Genomic DNA, 16945 nt, shown 5'->3' on the forward strand with positions numbered 1-16945 from the left:
CTCCTGTTTCCAAGGTTAATTTAAAGATTTTAGCAAGGAAAGAGGATAGCTTGTGTTGTAGCTCTTAATGTATTTTAGTCATACTTCATCAGGGCCGCAGGCTTTGTTGGGTGATAGTTAAACACATACCTTCTACAGATATTGAAATCCCGGGCATCTTAGGTGTTGATGTTGGGAAATCAGTTTCCTAATTCAATAAATCTGAACATTACGGACTGATATGGAATGGAGGACAGTTACAAATGTTTGTTTTTGATGACCTTAAATGAAACTAATATTCAAATTTTCGGTTAACCATTTGGTAGGATGAAAGGTGTATTTTAAAGATCATACAGTACAAGCTAGGATAATAGATTTTATAATCTGTCTACTCTCATGATGTTATTGGACATTTAAAAGTTAATACGTTCGGAGTAGTGTGAATTCATGGATTAAGTATCCGCTCCTTTGGCACAACCAATATTATGAGATGTAAGGACGTCCCAAAAAATGAAGGCAGTGGCAAGAGAACCGGAATCGGTTCCCTAGACAGCGAACTTATTCGTCCGGAACCGGTACTGTAGCCAAAGTACCGTGCATAGTCTAGGGAACCGGAATTTTATTTCTATGTATAATACTGTCGAAATTCCTTTTGTTTCTTTTGGTAAGTATCTTGTGCATGTTCTTATCTTAATAAGTTAATAAATTTTACTATTTTATTAAGCTATGCCCTTTTATTTATTTGTGTTTACTGTGTCTCTAGAAGTGTACTCGCCGCATATATACTGTCTGCCGTATTGAAATGATAAAATAAACTAGTATGAATGAATGCGAAATCGTCGACACTGGAGCCGAAATCAACTTGAAATTTAAACTTAAAAGGTATAAGACAATAAAAGAAACGATTTTAAACAAATTAAGTAATTTCTGTTAATTAGTATTGATTACATATCTTTGAACGTGAAATGTCGAGGTGTTACAAACCAGTATTTAAACATGTAATGACGCAAATACAAACCAATATTATTTTATATTTAAATAATTTAAACACAGTACACGTTTAAAGCAAAATTTAATAACATTTAAAAACTGCAAAGTAGTTTTCACGCATTCATTCGTACTAGTTCATATCATTCCAATACGGCAGACACGGTATATATGCGGCGAGTACACTTTTAGAGACAGTAAACGCAGATAAATGCAAGGGCCTAGTAAAATTAATTAAGATAATAATATGCATGACACTTACCAAGAAACAAAGTGGATATCGGCAGCATTATGCATAGAAATAAAATTCCGGTTCCCTAGCCTATGCACGGTACTTTGCTTAGAGAACCGGTTCCGGACGAATAAGTTCGCAGTCTAGGGAACCGATTCCGGCTATCTAGCCACTGCCGAAAATGGAAATGATCGGGACTGGAAATCCATCTACCATGCAGCACTGTAAATCGATGTTAGTAAGAAATAAAGAAAAAACACACACATGCCTTTTAGAGATTGTCTGAAGGTGGATTTTTCCGGGCCGTGTAATTGATTGATTTGAACTTCATAACGTCTCATGATGTTACACTTTATCTGTGAAACCTATATTAGGCAAACATAGTCAGGAGAGATCGCCGTGACGTCACGCATTAACATCTGTTTATCTGGTGGTGGGCAAAACAAATGTTTTTACATGTAGTTTGTGTCTGGGATCGGAATTTTTAATTTTAATATCTTTTTTGAACATTTATGGATTTTCAAAATTCAAAAAGTTTTGAAATACTTACAATTTTCATATTTTCGTATTCAAATATCTTTTTTGAATGAATAACCGTTTTAAATGACATTCAATTTCAACAGCGGGGTAGTGATGTTCAAAACTTTTAGAAAAACACTGTAAGTTAAGCGTTCATAATTAATCCATTTTATTTCGAAATAATAATTAAAAGTAAGTAATAAATTGCTTGTTTTATAATCTTTCCATTGATAAAAAAAATATTGATATAAAATTTTTGTGTTTTAAGAAAGTTTAGGCCGCTAGAAAAACATCACTGTTTACAAAAAAACATGGACATTCGGCTTCTGCCCACCCTAGCACTGTCTTATCAGTTCTAAAAATAGAAAATACAACGGATTTGTATACAAACACGATCTCTCAAAATGAGGAATGCAGTAACAGTACAAAATACCGTTTCCAGATGAAAATAGGTTAAGATAGGTAGCAAAATCTGTCATTTAATATCATTGTATCATAGCTCGGTGTTTTTTCTTAACAAATTTGCTGCAGGTAAATCTTATACACTGACTACAGGGTGCGGTAACTAAAAGTGTGCAGGTATTTAATACCCGCACGCTAGTTACCGCACTGCTGGATAGGAAAGTATGCCAGGGTGTCTGGAACAGTAGACAGCGAAGTGTATTTTATTGATTTTCTGCTCTCCCATTGGTTTGTTTTACCTGGGCTTTACACATTTGTAAAGCAAGGATTTTAAGTACTCACTGAACTGCTGTATATGGCAATGAGGAACGCCTACAACTACCATATATGGAAGGCTATGATACAAAACAGAAAGAACATTAAAACTCTCTGGTAAACGATTTATACTCGGGGGCTACGCCCCCTCGTACAAATCGTTTACCCGCGAGTTAGAATGCTCTTTCTATTACTTAGTATATCATAGGGATTAGAACCAAACACTTTGAATATTTCTATACTAAGATATTATAGCTTACTAGAATAATGATATATATATATACAATGGTTGATCCAGATATAATGTCGATCGTCCGTCATGATTCGTGTCTGGAGCATAACTCAATGACGTGTGTGTGTGTTTACGTTTGTTTATCCTCGCCTCCGGATAACACCATATACATTCTCTGTGCCGAAGCACCAATTATGTTGACTGTGCTGAAGCACCAAATAAGTTGTCTGCGTAGTTAAATTGCTGCGTTGATTATAGTTCTGCGTTGTTACTGATTCTGCGTTGTTAATGATGTGCGATGTTAATGGTCTGCGTTGTTACATCCCTCTTTCTTATGTGATCGTCTCACAGCATAATTCAATGACTTTCTGGCTTTTGACGACATCTCCATTTAGTATCTAGCGTTGTTAGTTTCTACACCTTCGTTCTCTGCTAACTTAAGTGTTGTGCCGCGCCGTTCTTGATGTCTGATGTCTAAGTTTAAACGTCTGATTGATCAGTGTGCAGCTGGCCGATGTGCCTGGTCCCCGGAGTGCAGGCGTCTTTCGTCGCCGATGAACCAGCTCAAGGCCAGATTCAGTAAAACAAAGCACCGACTTAGGAGACTCCAACCCGCCAGGTTCATGGCGTGACCCAGCGTTGTTCTTCGCTCCAAGTGACTGTCGGCCCGGAGTGCTGGTCTCTAGCATTCTTCATCCCGTCGTTGACAAGTCCGGTCGGTACCAAAGGTGTTTCTCCGGTGTCAGTTCGGGTTGGGGGGATGTCTACCAGGTCCCAACACCCCGGTTCCTGGAGAAAGGACCAACACCAGATCAGACGACCAGCCGCACACGAATCGATAGTTGTTCCCTTTCTAAGGCCACTACCGCCGATGTTCGTCATGTGTCGCTAACTAGGTCAGGCATGACCAGTAACCGACATATGTCCCCTCACCACAACGTGGACGTCTCGGCGGTTCCGGTGATGTAACTCAATAACCATTCAAGATATTAACTTTAAACTCGGTTAATAAGTAGATGGCGATGAGACGATGTGCAGAGCACATAATCCAGGTCGGTAGGTTAAAGGTGAAGGTCATAAATGAAGCTCAAGTGTCAAATGTGACCCTAATATTTGTGTCTGGAGAATAACTTAATAACTATATAAGGTACTGACTTTAAACTTAGCAAATAGGTAGGTGGCGATGGTGGGGAGACTGAAATTTATTCTTGGACGAAGAAAGTCCTCATTACGTCCTTTAAACTTGCATTTGGTCTTCAGCAACTCATGCAGTTGATCTATCTATGTCCGAGAGATTATTAAAGTCATCATCCTAATTAGGCACAATTTTCAGTATTCTAGATAAGGAAGATAACTCGGAGAGGGAGTCTTCATCATTTTCATGGGGCTTGTTGTAGGTACTTGTATAGTTATTTTGGAATCTCTGACATACATGAGACATTACTTTTATAATATTAGCCATTGCATTCTATCAAAATGAATTCGATTCTCAGAATATGTGATCATACAAAATTATAGAAGTTATAAAGCATCCTTTTCATGATAAGCACGTTCAGGTATGTTTTACATACATACATACATACATACATAAAACTATATATTCACATACATACAAACGCAGCCATCCGTTGGGAAATTCATCCAGTACAAGTGCAGATACAGCATTGTCTAACCGGAGGAACAGGGTGAGACCGGTCTATAGAAAAAGAGAAATCTGAGATACAGTGAGTGAGTGAGTTGGGTATTACGGCGAATCGACACAAAATGGTCATATATCGCCGACTGAGATACAGGCCCGTCTGGCTTACTTAGCTCTCTTTGAACAAGCAGTCTGTCCTGTGTACAGTATCAATACACATAATCTCTTCACTAGTACTGAAGTTCTGCTCTTTAGACTATATCCATCTCAAAAACATTTTCAAGGCAAGTAACTCCAATAAAAATCACTTATGAATTCAGGTTAATGTGACAAACTGACAAATATAGTGGATACGGAGCAACTTCATCTATTCGTTATAGTCAATGCAGAACTTGTGTGTCTGTATGTTTCTAACTGCTTGGCAGATGATGAATTTTGAAGGAAAAAATCATCTTTGGTAGCAAGCAGAACTATCCTATATTTGAAAATGAGGCATGGTATATCTAAAGTGTGTGTACGCGCGCGCGTGCGTGTGTGCGTTAGGTTTAAATTTAACGGCTTTTTCAAGAAGTTTTCAATCACTTAAACGACAATGTCTATTTGTAGCATTGACCACAATATCCAGCCTCACTGGTATGGGGGATAATCAAAATCCTCACCACTGAAAAATGGGTAACAAAATCCCCTTAATAGATTTGCAAGGGGTATCATAAAAATACCAGAGCTATAATAATCCTTTGTATAAAAATTACAGGTCTATCAAAACCCCAGTTTTTATTATTAAGGAGATAATGTCTAGAATGTCACGCTAGACACGCGACACGATACCCACCCGATCACATTATACTAACACCGTATCCTCTTAACGCTGAGCGCCAAGAGAGGAAAGTACCATTTTTCATGTCTTCCGTATAACGTGACCAGGGAGCTAACCTTTGACCTCTCACATTCTACCACTAGGCTACCAAGGCCGTTGGCATATTTGAAGTAAATATCTATTATCTGGAAAGAGTTTTTGTAATGTACGTTATCTGTGATTAAGAACAGGTGCAAATATAGACCATTTTTGACTCTCACTACATGTTCGACTGTATTTTTCAAACTAAACGTCTGGCGGGCATTTTGTGCAGCGATCCGTCGGACAAGAAAGTACTTTAGAAAGACAAGAAGGTCATGATGGTCTAAGATTGCTCACCTGAGTTTTACGTCACTCGGCTATGGGTTTAAACAAATTCACATGATTTAACTATTTCAATTAAGGGTCTCCCAATGAACGTTGTGTGAAATTATACTGAAATTGAATGGTTTCAGACAAGATGATTTTCAAATTGCACCCTATAAAAATAGAAGTCCAGCTTATTGCTGTAACTGAGATATATTCAAGAATATTTCTGCAAACTACCGGTATCTAGTATTCTGAAACCTGGACAGCAATTTCAAACAAGATTTTCAAGCATAAGTGCAATCAAGTGGAAACATTTGAATAAACTTGAGAAAGGTTATATTCCCAGGCCATTACAGACCAAGTTAAATGCAGATTCATTTAGGTGTTCTTGAAAAGAAGTGGTTTAAATTTTCCCTCCTATTTTTAGCACTTTTTACCATTGTATGTAGTCAAGGCAAACCATTTTGCTGAGGATCCATTCAGTGGTTTATGAGAAGAATTTATGAAAAGGTTTTTTTCTTCTATTTTTAGCTCTGCAGTCTGGCACCCCCTGCATACAACCTGGGTGTCAGGCGAGCAGACATTTATACACTAACCCCTTTGATCAATGAGCTGTTGATAAACCTAAATACACTTTTGACGCGTTCTCAGTTAACCTGGTCAATTGAGGTATTAGAAAGTGAAATTTTTCACTTCTTCTGATTTGTATTTAAGAATTACCAGCGGTGTAAATAATATATCTCGTGCCTAAATGTGAATTTTTACCAGCTACACTAAAAAGGTTTTCAAGATATATATGTTCAAGAATGACATGCTGTGCTCAAAAATTATAAACTTTACAACAAGACTGGCATTCATTAATATGCAGTTATGATGCAAGTTGTGACAAAAATATGTATGTCAATTATTAAAGCTACAGAGTATGGTCTAAACTTTTGTTTAGTATAAGTTACTGTATTGATATTATTACGTAACTTTTACTTTTGGACGAATAAAACATGAAATATTTGTTTTTTACTCCATTTTTCAAGATACCTTCTTTTTTGATTTAAATAAAATAATAATAAGCAAACACATATATTTAGCATGCAGTCTAAGTGAATCAATAATATATCCATATTCTCAGGCGACTGAGCTGGATTTGCCAAAGATACAATGATAATGATACAACGTCTTTTTTCATTGTCTCGTAGATTACTCTAGTTTGGCTCGTAGATTATCAGGTTATCGATTCAGCTATAAGTATAAAACTATTCATATCAAAGTTACAGTAAAACAATTAACCATTTAACATAATAGGTGAATTATGCAAAAATACTCAAGAACCATCATCTTCTATAATGAAATACTTAAATGACAGAGGAATGCCACAAAATACCAACACAGTATGCAAAGTAAATATTGTATATAAGTCTTATTACTTTCTCTGATATTTTATGTATATTATTAAGGAAAGACTCTGTCTTACATAAAAGAGATCAGTGAACTATAACCTACAATCCAGTAAATCCAGTTTGTCCCGTAGATTATATAAACATCTAGCTTTGTAACACCTGAATGTCTAATCACGGTTATATATACTTCTATTACAATTATCATTCTGTTTGATGGTACTGAAATGTGTTCAAATTATCATCAAAATTTCTGATGATAATTTGTGGATACAATGTGTACGATGCATCTCCAAAATAATCAAAGTGAATATTTTGATGCTCTATTGTATTTCTTTGTCGTTTCAGTTTCTACAAAACAAGCATTTTAAGGCATTATGCGGGACTTATTATCTGGTTCTAAACCACACTAAAATATCTGTAATTTCCTTTCACTATTCTATCAGATTTGACTTTAAACAGGTGCTTGTGATTGCTTTCCTTCCATTCGAAGATGTCAATTTTTAATTTCCACGGTGTATTCCATTCTGTACTTTTTCATAGTTTTTCCAGTGGCTTCCTTAAGCACAATCTTTTTTGTACAACTTTTGTCTTGGGTATCCTTTCCCAACTTTCCTCGATCGAGTATTCTCCAAAACTCAACCATTTACGGCTATCTTATTTCTGGAACTTTCTTAGGACTTTTCAGTAGTTGCCAGATTTACTTCTTGGTTTGAGTGTTTCCTTTTGGCATCTAAACATTACAAAATACTCCTGTACTTACCAATTAGTACACGCCTAAAGGGTCGTTTTATGTTATGACACCAGTGTCTGTCCGTTCGTCCCATTGTTAGCAATTTCGTGACAGATCTGTAACTCAAACCCCTTGCAAGATTTTGAAGACACTTGACTCAAATGTTCACCACATCAGGAGAAAGTGTAGAGTGCATGTTCTGGATGCATTGGTTTGCTTCAAGATCAGGTCAAGGTCACACTGGGTTCATGTGACCTTTTTCGTGTTCTCTCTGTAACTCTTGAACTGCTTGAAAGATTTTTAAAAAACTTGGCACAATTGTTTACCAAATTGAGACGACATGCTGAGCGCAGGTTTCGGATGGTTTGCTCCAAGGTCAAGGTCACCGGGGTCAAAGATCATACTTTCTGGTGTATATTGCTCAGCATTGTGGTGCTCTTGTTCTCCATTTTTAAAATCTTTGCTATTCTGTAGTAAACGGAGTGCGCTCAGACAATTTAATGGAAGAATGTTGCTCAGGAGCAAACAAGTTTAATTATCTCTATAATGTACGCGACATTTTTCTTCACGTATTTCACTAATCACTCTGACCTACATTTAGTTATACTGACTTTTAGTAAACCTAGACATTAAACATAACTACGGCGAATTCTTAACGTTGATTCAAGCTATGTTGTAATATAAATTTGTAGAGCTCTATATTATATTAAATAATATAATAATATTTTGCTAACTTCTTAAATGCCCTAAAGGCAAGCGACATATCCTAGAATTTAGGTGTTAAACAGAACTCACGATTTCTGCGAAACATTACAGAAAGGAAAGAATTAGGATTTGCTACAACTCTTATAATTTAATTGTCAAACTTTCCATCATTCTACCCCCTAATCTACGGGACACTTCTTTATAATAAATGGGACATCGTTTCAATGAAAAAAGCAACCCACATAAAAACTGCAGTAGCATTGACTATACGTTTTGAAAGAAAGTAAATATATACAGCATCTATCTCACATAAACAATTTCAAAAGTACTGTTCGAAAAATTCGTATCAGACCTTGATTATGTGCCTGTACAGTGTCCAGAATTAAAATATTAAGCAAATAGATACCCTGGAAGCAGACGATATTTGTATGCACCTGGTTTGAGTAGGAGGGTATTAACGAATATAAAGAACTTTACAAATGGCAAAAAGTAACACCTTTCAACCAGCATAAGATGGGGTTAGTCTTGTAGATTATGTTTTAGAATATTTAACTGAAATTAATATAAAATTTCACTTTGTGTTGTAGTAACGAGAACAATAACCTATAAAATATGCAACCAACTAACATCCAAGTCTTATTTTAGATAATTATATAAACCAGTTTTAAGCAATTTGTTATTGAGACACAGGTACCTTAAAACACGCCTCGTAGATTATAGATTAATAATTACGTTTAAGATGTAAATTGTTGGACACTTCAAATAAAATCAAGAGAAAAGATTATAGTAAAGTGATTAATTTTTATTCTTGGAAATGTATTAGACTCTTGAAAATCACACAATATGTTAATTAGGTTTATTATGTTCAAACGATATATGGTCCACATTGTATTTTTGTCCCGGAGATTTCCGAAATTTGGCGACATGGGACTATTAGACACGAAAATGTACACAATTTATTCTTTTCTTAAACTTTCATGTCTCTTCCTAAAGTCTAGCATACCATTACATAAAACAATGCATAAGTTTATTCTACTGCGGACGTTTTGCACACATACAACTATTTAAATGTAATGAAAGTCCACCGGCGACAGTGAGTTTTCGAGACCCATGCTTTCCTATTACCATTATGAGCCATACTGAAATTGATGCAAAATATACTAAACCACTGTTAATTTTCGGTGGTAAGGTTGTTCTTAACAATAACAGTGATTACTTCTCTCATGAATCTGTTTAGGTGGAAATAAACAATACTACAGGTCGGCGATGTCAATTGACCAGGTTAACTGAAAATGCATCTTTTACAGCTGTTTGATGGGATATGTGAGAAAACTCAACCCATCTTTTAACAGCGTTTTTCTAATTTAGCCTGTAAACCCTAAGTCAAACCATATTGAGAAAAGATGTTTGGATGACTCTGTGTTAGGCCTGGTGAACTTTAATCAAGCAGTTTACAAGAAGTCATTTAAATGTTTATTTCTACATTTAGTTCTTACGGCCATTAAATGCAATAAGACCATTCAAACTTATTTGAGAAAGGGAACAACTACCAGGATGCTACAGACCAAATTCGGTGATGATCAATTTATGTTTCTTAAGAAGTTGTTTAAAGGGTTTCATCTATTTTAAGCTCTAACAAACTTGAGAAATGCCATACAAGTTTGGCAAACATCCATCAAATTCGTTCTTGAGAAGACGTAGCTTAAATGTTTCATCTGTTTTTAGCTCTTGTAGCCACTAACTGTAGTCAAGTGAAACCTGGACAAATTTGATAAAAGGTTCAGCCAAAGATACCAGGGACTAATTTTGGTGCAATTCTGTTTCAGAGGATAAAATGTTAAAGTAAAAATGTTCAACCCTGACTGGTGGAAGACAGACACAGGTGATCACACAAACACACTGACTGCTCAGAAGAGCTACAAATGGTTAAAATCTACAAAAGGTTAACAAGTTAAATTTTTTTAGTTTAATTTCCTTTTATTTTTAATAACATAATATACTATATAATGATCGCCATCCACAAGCAGTAACATAGAACAAGAGCTGTCCATAAGACAGCGAGCTCCACTATTCGGCAATTTGACAGTAAAATGAATGTATGTCTCAATAAGAGACCACTACTTTAAAAGGAAGATACAACAAGATCTAAAAGGACCCGACTACTCATAGGCGTTTAAGGTCAAGTACAGAAGGGGTACCGACATTCTTTATTTTGATGGAATTAAACTATAGCAGAAAAAACAGTCCAAGAAACTACATGCACGTAAGTATAAAGACTTTGCTAAACTCAAATTATATTATAATAAAGATATATTTTAAGTTTCAAGTCATTATCTTATACAGTACCAAAAAAGTTATGTCCAGAAAACGAAGTTTGTCAAAAAAGTTAAGTATGAAAGGGGCATAATTTGGTCAAAAATACAAATCAGTGTTATGGGGATTGTTACACACATGCAGATGATGATGATAAAGATACCTTTTAAGTTTCAAGTCATTATTTTATATTGTACTTAAAAAGTTATATACAGAAAGTGAAGATTGCCAAAAAAACTTTAAAGTATGAAAGGGGCATAATTCTGTCAAAAATACAATTAGAGTTATGGGGATTGTAACCACACATGCAGATGATGATTATAATGAAATATTTTTAATTTCAAGTCATTATCTTTTGAAGTACCAAAGAGATGTCTATAAACAAAGCTTTCGAAAAAATTTAACATGAAAATAATTCCAAGTATAACAACTTGGTGACCTTGACCTTGGGTATAATGGGTCCAGCCGCTGCATATACTTTACTTGTATGCTGGACAATGTTTATGTGAACTAACAGTAAGATATAAGCAATAGTACCAAAGACATGACAGAAAAACAAAGGTTGCCGGAAAACTTTAACCTTAAAAATAACCTAAGTATAACACCTTGGTGATCTTGACCTTGGGTATAATGGGCCCAGCCACTGCACATACTTTGTTTGTATGCTGGACAATGTTTATGTGAACCTACAGTAAGATATAAGCAATACACGGGAAACAGAAAGGCAACTCCTACGACAAAAAAGACTTGAAGTAAACAATGCAGAAACCATCGAATGCTTGACTAAAGAGAATAATTCCCTAAAAGAACAACAAAATGAACAGGAAAAAAATGAAACCAAATCACTTGAGCAAAAGAAACTTCAAGCACAAAAGACTGCAAGTTATTACAAAGTGAGGGCTACAAAACTCAGAGAGAAACTGAAAAACAATGTGAAAGATAGTGACCTTGTAAAATCTTTGAAATCCAAAATTAATGAAAATAAGGCAAAAATCCGTGAACTTGAAATAAACACAGACATATTGAAGGAGCAGATAAATCAAAATGCATGTGAAACAAAAAATTGTGATGGTACCTTCAATGACAACTTGCGCATGTGCATAATTGAACTTAGTGGACTTGAGGTTGCGGTTGAAAAAGTACCGAGTGTTATCAAGACAGTTTCTAAACATCTTTTTGGTAAGGAGCTGCGTAAAACAGACTTGCCTTCAAGCACGACAGTACAAACTATTGTAGATGAAGGTCACTATTTGGCCAAAACTTTCATTTCTGAACAGCTGTCTGAAGCCGAAAACTGGGGACTTAACCGGGATGGAACTACACGAAGAAAACAGAAGATCCTAGACACCACAGTAACGCTCTCTTCAGGAGATGTCCTCAGCTTGGGATTTAACAGAGTGGCCCATGAAACTGCAGACACAATAAACAATGTAACAAAGAATCATTTGAATGAACTAGCCAATTTGAATACAAGTGTTAACAGTGATGTTGATGTGGATTCTTATGTGAAGAGTTCTCTAGAAAAGCTTGCCTTCACAATGAGTGACCGTGCCAGTAATGAAAAAAAGGCCGACAAACTCCTTGATGATTGGCGCGATGAGATATTGAGCAGTTGCGATGACACCAAACACGGCGAAGTCCTTCATTTCCACTGCATGGCTCACGTTCTTTTAGGGTTTCACAGGTATATTTGTATGGACTTCAAAGAACATGAATCATCAATATCCGCAGAACACGGTCCACTAGGTCGTGATGCTTTGTCAGTTTTTAAGTTCTGGAAAACTAAAGGAACAGTGGTTGAACGAACATTACGGACAGTGTCGGAGGTCTTCGGTCCAGCTGGTGACCACCATGGAGTTCGCGACTTGTGGGAAGCACACTGTGCGGCAAACGGGTTAAAGTCTGTGATAGGAAATTACAAGGACAACCGCTTCAACGCACTATTCCAGACAGCAGCTGAAATATACCTACACAGGGCAGATTTCATTCATGTCCTGGAAGCAGTGAAAACCCCAAACTTGAAGCTGAAATCCGTGCTTGCAGATTTGAAATCTGATGCAATTATGACTCTAGTTCAGTGTCTAGGCTTATTCTATATAAAGATTACTGGACCCTACTGGGTTCTACTTACAAGCAACAAAGTACCGTACGTCGAGCTGTACAGGGAGATAAATGACTTGAGGAACTTTCTGGAAATTTGTGAACAAGAACCAGCAAACATATGGAATATCAGCACTCACTGGAGTGAGAATGATCCTCATGAAATTCGCAATGTTGCATACAGACAGCTTTTGACATCTAAACTATCGGTAATAAGCGAAGCAGAGAACGGAATACCATGTCGAGAAATTTTGCTAAACACTGTAAAATTAGTGGCCACTTCCATGAAAAGAACTATCGACAAACAATTGGTTGACTTTTTGCCTGAGGGTAAATTTGGTGCAGAACCATCTAAAGACAGTCTACAAAGAACGGCGTATGCACATGTGACGAACTTAAGTTGTGAACACCACTTTGGAGACTTGGATAGTAGTCAGCGGCGTAGACCAAGCGCATCAATGCATCACCATTCATCAGTTCAGTTACTGAAACGCAACAGACTTCGAATGATAAATTGGTTGGATGACATGCCCGAGGGTAAACTACAACAGGTTATGAAAAAAGCTAGGAAAGGAGGAAAGGAACTGCGAGACAAACACCGAAGACAAGAGAAAAGTGTTTTAAGAGAAATAAATGCTGACATGTGTAAAATTAAAGTGTCTAAGGGAAAGAAAAGAAGGGTAAATCATGAGGTAAACAAAACTTCAAAAAAACAAAAGTACATTGAACATGACAATAGTGAGGATGAAAATGATTTCGAAGAGGAAAATGAACTAAGGCAAATCTTTCCTACAAATGAAACAATTAAAGAAAACATCTATGTTGCCATAGCCTATCAGGATGCGTGGTATCCTGGTATTGTGTCAACTGTTAATGCCAACGAAACTTTTGTTGTCAAGTTTATGTCTCCGGCAAGAAAAGCAGGACATTTCTGCTGGCCTTCACGTGAGGACATTCAAACAGTTGAAAAAGACTTTATCTTGAAAAAAGGATTTGTACCAAACTGTGTAAACTCCGGCCGCATGTGGCAAATCGAAGAAATGAGTGAAATTGAAAAATTGTTTGTGAAATTCAAAAAATTCTATTTCTAGAAAGTCAATGTTAGACTGATATTTGATGCTGTAAATTGTCAGTATTTATTACTCCTTTGATAGATAGCTAAGCTTATATTTTACTGTGTAGAAGTATATGTTGAAGGTGTTAAATTGAACACAGACTTACCATTTTATTGAATTTAATGTTCAAATGTATGAGCAGAATTTAATTAAAGTTTCTTTGTTAACTGTGATAACAGATTACTTTTAACTGCATTCTTTGCTCTGATAGGTATGTAAATGATGCTTAAAAACTCTGTGATAAAATGTGTTGATACATGATTCAGTTGCATATGTTTAAATCCATTTGTCCATTTTGCGACAAAAAATAAAATAAAATTGATGTCACTGTTAATAGGTGTTGTTGATCTCTTTATGGCAGTAGTAAGTGAATTTGACTGAAAAAAGACAGACATATGCAGCATAGATTTATCTTGCAGCATTCCAAATTTCATCAGGATATCTCAAAAAACAAAAAAGTTGTGGCATTTTTACTGTAAGTGTAGCGGTTAATCGTAAAACTTCGGTGCCGTCTGCGAACCATGCTTTATAAGCAAATATATAGCCAAGAATTTCTGAAATTAAACCGCTATTTGAAGATTTTAAAATTCCATAACTTTTTTATTTTTTGACATATTTTAAAAAGAAAAACTGTTTTGAAAAGCTCTCTTTGAGACCTTTCTAATAGAATTATTTTTTTCATAAAAGAAGCTAGTTTGAAAAATGAGTTGGGGTTGCTAAATACAGTAACAAAGATATGACAGAAAAACAAAGGTTGCCGAAAAACTTTAACCTTAAAAATAACCTAAGTATAACACCTTGGTGATCTTGACCTTGGGTAAAATGGGCCCAGCCCCTGCACATACTTTGTTTCTATGCTGGACAATGTTTACGTGAACTTACAGTAAGATATAAGCAATATAGTAACAAAGATATGACAGAAAAACAAAGGTTGCCGAAAAACTTTAACCTTAAAAATAACCTAAGTATAACACCTTGGTGACCTTGACCTTATGTATAATGGGCCCAGCCCCTGCACATAACTTTGTTTGCATGCTGAACAATGTAAATGTGAAGTTACAGTAAGATATAAGCAAAGGTTGCCGAAAAACTTTAACCAAGAAAGCTCACGCTGACGCGAGTAGAATAGCACCCCTATTCTCTGAATAGTGGAGCTAAAAATTGCATGTTTACATCATTGAAACCGATAGAAAAAATGTTAAAAATACTGCAAACCAGTTATTTAATCATAAATTAAACTGCAACCAGTTATTTCATCATCAATCAAACTGCAAACCTGTTATTTCATTATCAATTTAACTGCAAACCAGTTATTTCATTATCAAACTGTATCCATAGGTAAAAATTTGACTCAATATCATGTGATGAATATCAAAGACAAAATTGTCAGTTTAAAAATACAATTTAAGATTATGCATTTAAGATGAATGATGTTCTTTAAAATGATTCTATGCCACTGTAACTTATTAAGGTAGTGGACCCATAATGATAGTTGGCAAATGAAGCATTCTCCCTAATAGTATACTGTTTCAGCATTTTCCGTATTTACGGAAAGTCATGCATACTTTGAACTATATTTTTACATGGGAGGAATGCAGAACTGCTTAACATGATTACGTAATCACTTTGTAATTACCAAATGTCATTAACCTTTAGCCTGCTAAATTTCTAAAATGAAATGGGCCATCATTCAATTTGGACAGTACCATTTATTATTCGAAGGGGTGTTCAATGAAAATTTACTGACTGAATAGCGAACAGTGCAGACCATGATCAGACTGCACGGATGTGCAGGCTGATCTTGGTCTGCACTGGTCGCAAAGGCAGACTTCCTTGCCACCAGCAGGCTAAAGGTTCAATACCTTAAACTGTACCGTTTATGGCAGTATAAACTACATCACTACATACGAGATTCTACACATTTTGTTTTAAAGAATTAGTGGGACATATAAATATTTGAACATTTTCTTTTGTACACTGTTTTATATAAAATATATATCTGACATTCTGCAACATCAACAGGAACAAGAACCAGCGTTGATTGCTTCTAAAATCCAGTGTAGAATGCTGCTTTTCCTTCCAAAGTTTTTTTTGCTATTTAAAGAGATATTCTGAAATAGCATATGCCAGTTTTACAAGATGCAGTATATAGCAAATCTACTCCAATGATTACATGAATGACCTTTGAATAAATTTGTTGAAGTAATAACAAATATTATGTTATATGGAACGATCATTTAGTTGATAAATTACAGGAAAAGATGGCCAGGGTCAGGTTACATCTTTACGAATTCTACAAATATTGCAAATACATTGATGTTTGCTAACCTCTTACCAAAATATAACAATAGCCATCAGAGCACAGCAACATTCAACTATTTAAAAGCATTGTCACTTAAAAACAAATGAAAACACAGACATTAACAAGTAGAAAAGGAGCAAAAATTTTGAGTCATAGAATTTTCCCTTCTTATGATGCTTAATTAGGTAACAGATTTCACCTAAAAAAAAATTTGCTATATAGTAAAAGGCGCACAACTTTGTGAATATGCAAAACAGGGTTACAAGACCTGTCTATTGCAAGTCATATCATCACAGGGAGCAAGTGTGTGAATCCATTCCCACAAATGATTACCGACACAATAGCCTATATACAAAAATTGCAAGAACAAGAGCTGTCTCCGTAGGATGACACATGCCCCCGATGGCACTTTGAATGAATAGTTATGGCCGATGTTAGAGTTTAGGACCTTTGACCTACGGAGCTGGGTCTTGCGCGAGACACATCATCTTACTGTGTCACACATTCATGCATAGTTATTTTAAAATCCATGCATGAATGACAAAGATATGGACCGGACATGCCCATCAAAGCACTATCATGAAAAATGATCTTTAACGTCTAAGTGTGACCTTGACCTTTGAGCTACGGACCTGGGTCTTGCGTGTGACATGTCGTCTTATTGTGGTACACATTCATGCCAAGTCATTTGAAAATCCATCCATCGATGACAAAGATATGGACCGGACACGCCCATCAATGCACTATCCTTTAACATCTAAGTGTGACCTTGACCTTTGAGCTACGAACCTGGGTCTTGCGCATGACACGTCGTCT

The sequence above is a fragment of the Mercenaria mercenaria genome, chromosome 8, assembly GCF_021730395.1.
Source record: "Mercenaria mercenaria strain notata chromosome 8, MADL_Memer_1, whole genome shotgun sequence".
NCBI classification, from domain to species: domain Eukaryota; kingdom Metazoa; phylum Mollusca; class Bivalvia; order Venerida; family Veneridae; genus Mercenaria; species Mercenaria mercenaria.